The following is a 3,262-nucleotide window of genomic DNA, read 5'->3' as shown; positions in this document are numbered from 1 at the left end:
TTTGTTTTGAAATACTATCACCACATTCAAAATAATTTTTTTTATCTAATTTTGACTAGTAAAAGTGACCGGGAATATATGTATGTATGTATCTTTTAAACAGTCCACAAATAATTCCTCCGGCGTAAATGATGAACTATTGTCACCTTCAACAAATATAGTAACAATTTCCTATATTGAGTTTTTTGGTTTGATTAAATGATGTGTCAATAACACCCGTTGCCACAATTCTACCAAGTTTATATTTATTTAAACATTTTTCCTTATTCTTAATTCATTTATTATAAGACTTTTGGACTTTATTATATGACATCTACATATTTATTCCATCAATCGCATAAATCGAGGTTTGAGTGTATAAAACACTTTATGATATATTTAAAAAGTATTCTCGATAGGTTTATGCTTTAGTTAATGTTTTCAAAATATCACCAATGACAATTTTTATTTCGACCATCTACGCTTAATAGTTTTCAAGTATTTATTACATTTTTAACTTGAATTCGTGCTGACCGGAGGATAAACGATCGGCGTATCCTACAGTATGTTTATAATCATCCGTGGGGGCTTACACAGATATATATGAATCCACATCCTACTTTTTTAACATTCACGCACATTCATATTATAAGATACTTTTTATATATGATAAAATAAATTTCTCTTACTTTCTAAATAAACCCTTTCTTTGTTAATGACACCGAATATAAATGGTTTCGTTTTTAGGCTGTTCCTTAATTATATTGTTGTTCCCATTTCCACTCCTCTGGAGCATTTGTCTACGTAGTTGTTGCCTTAGTTTTATCACAATATTCCTACTCCCCAAGTTTTTTATTGCTAAAACTCAATCTTCCTCCTGTTTGATCCGTAAGTAAGTAAGAAGGTTATTGGAATCCAAATTTATGCTATTACATTTATAAATATCTAGCGATTTTTCCCGCTTATTGTTGGGCTGAAATATTTGCATGAGCTGTGATAAATAACTTTTTCTAAAAATTAATGACTATTAAATCTTTCTTTCTTTTGGCCGCGATGTTAAACTTTTTCTCTTAATATAGTATACAAGTAATTAATTTATTTCTTGTTGTTAAACTTCTCTTCTTTTTCTTTTCTTGTTAATTTTTTCTTCCTTTTCTCTTTTTTGTTAAATTTAATTTGTTAATTTTTCCTTATTTTACTTTTTTTAATTTTCTTGTTGAACTTTTTTCTTCTTCTCTTTTCATTTTTTGTTAAACTTTTCTTTTCTCATTTTAATTTCTTACTTGTATTTTTATTAAATGTTTTTGTTAATTTTTTTCTTTCTTTTTTATTTTCTTGTTCATACTATATCCGGTCACTTAATTGTTGTTTCTTTTCTCTCCTTCCTATTTTTTTTAATTTTATATAAAATCTTAGGAAACTGGTTAGAGCTAAACAGTAATATTTTCATACAGAACAAAAATAACCTGGTATTCCGAATACACTACAACTTAAACAAAACTGCAATGCTAGTATAAGAAGATATCACTCTTTTTGAAATAAAATCTATATTAAATTCTGTCAAAGGTAAAACCCCCGGTTTTTATAGAATCTCATATACCATGCTAAAAAATCTTCTTAGTAATTTCATCTTCTTAAAAAATTTAACAAAATCTTCTCTTCCGGTATTATCCCTCTAAATGTAACAATGAAACCACTTTTATCGATTAAAATAGACCAATATCACTAATTCCGTATACATCTAAACTATTGGAAAACATTTTTGCCATCTGAATCACATGGTCAGTACAAAAAATGAAACTTTTAAGCGTCCACCAATGGCTTTTAAACCCAATAACGGAACTATATATATTAACCTTTTCCACATTGCTGTATCATCTTTATCACATAAAAATATTTCCATTATTTCCATAGTCTTCGAAAAAGCCTTATATCGAGTTGGCATACACACAATTATTTCCCAATTAAAAGAATGGAAATTTGGTTCTAAAATTACACATTTTGTATAAACCTTTCTTTCTATCAATAAATTTTACATAATGATAAACGATGTATACTCAAATACAAAACCACTTCATAATGACATACCGCAAGTGTGACCACTACACGTGGTTCTTTTTCAAATAGCGACCGACAAGTAAAACAAAATCTTCTGTGGAAACAAATATTTTAAACACGTTCTATTGCTGATGACCTATATTTAATATGTAAACATTCACGCAATATGAAATAGATCATCTTTTCACCTCACTAAATAACTGTTATGTTAAAAACGTACATCAACAATATTTCCTTGCCAATCTAAAAATTTTTGATATAATTTTTCAACAACAGATTCTCATGGAATATCCATATTGAATACCTAAAAAATCTCTACAGCCTCGTTTAAATCTTATTAAATGTCTAGCAGCAAAAAAAGTAAATCTCATCCACATTTTATTTTAAATGCAGTTCGTAGTATTTTTTGTCTAAAATCGATTGTAGTCTCGCCATTTAAGGCAAAGCACCAAAACTCAACCAATTTACAATCCTCAGGGTGTACTTAGGTGCATTTAGGACTAATTCAATAATAAATATTTTGGCTGAAGCCGGCCTACCATCAATTGGAAATCTATTTCACGAACTCATCTTAAAACTAATCCCAAAGAAATGTTTTCTGCAGATCAACACCTGATTAAACGTGTATCTAATAGTTCATCACAAAGATATCTCAGACTTCCCTCCAGCTTACTCTTGGCTATTAAATTAGCTTTAGAAATAAATATAAACCCAATGCCACAAAAAGGTTATTTTTCTACAGAACCACCATGGAAACTTAACAATTCATCATTTTTATTACAATGTTCTAATCTATCTAAAAATATTACACCAAATAGAACTTATCATATTTAAACAAAACATCTTTATATTTTATAAACAAAAACTGGTAAAGATTGTACACTGATGGATCAAAAACTGACTCCTGTACATCTTTAGTAATAATAAATCAAAATTTAAAAACAAATTATATTGCAATTCTTGACCCAAACTTCTCTATTTTTATTGTGGGTGCAACAGAAATTTTAATCGCTTAAAAGAAATACAGAAATATTCCCTCTTTCTCTACACTTTGACCATAATTCTTTGACATAGGATCGTCGCCTTTCTCTTTTCTTTTATCTTTTCTTTTATATTTTTGTTAGTTTTTCTTTCCCTTTTGTTTCTTTTCTTTTATTTTATATTGTTTAATTAATACTCTTAACCTCGTTTTATGTGTATTTGTTCAATATTTTAATACTGGTCT

This window comes from Lucilia cuprina, chromosome 5 (assembly GCF_022045245.1).
Source record: "Lucilia cuprina isolate Lc7/37 chromosome 5, ASM2204524v1, whole genome shotgun sequence".
Taxonomy (NCBI): domain Eukaryota; kingdom Metazoa; phylum Arthropoda; class Insecta; order Diptera; family Calliphoridae; genus Lucilia; species Lucilia cuprina.
The sequence above is the reverse complement of the archived record's forward strand: the minus strand, read 5'-3'. Positions refer to the sequence as shown.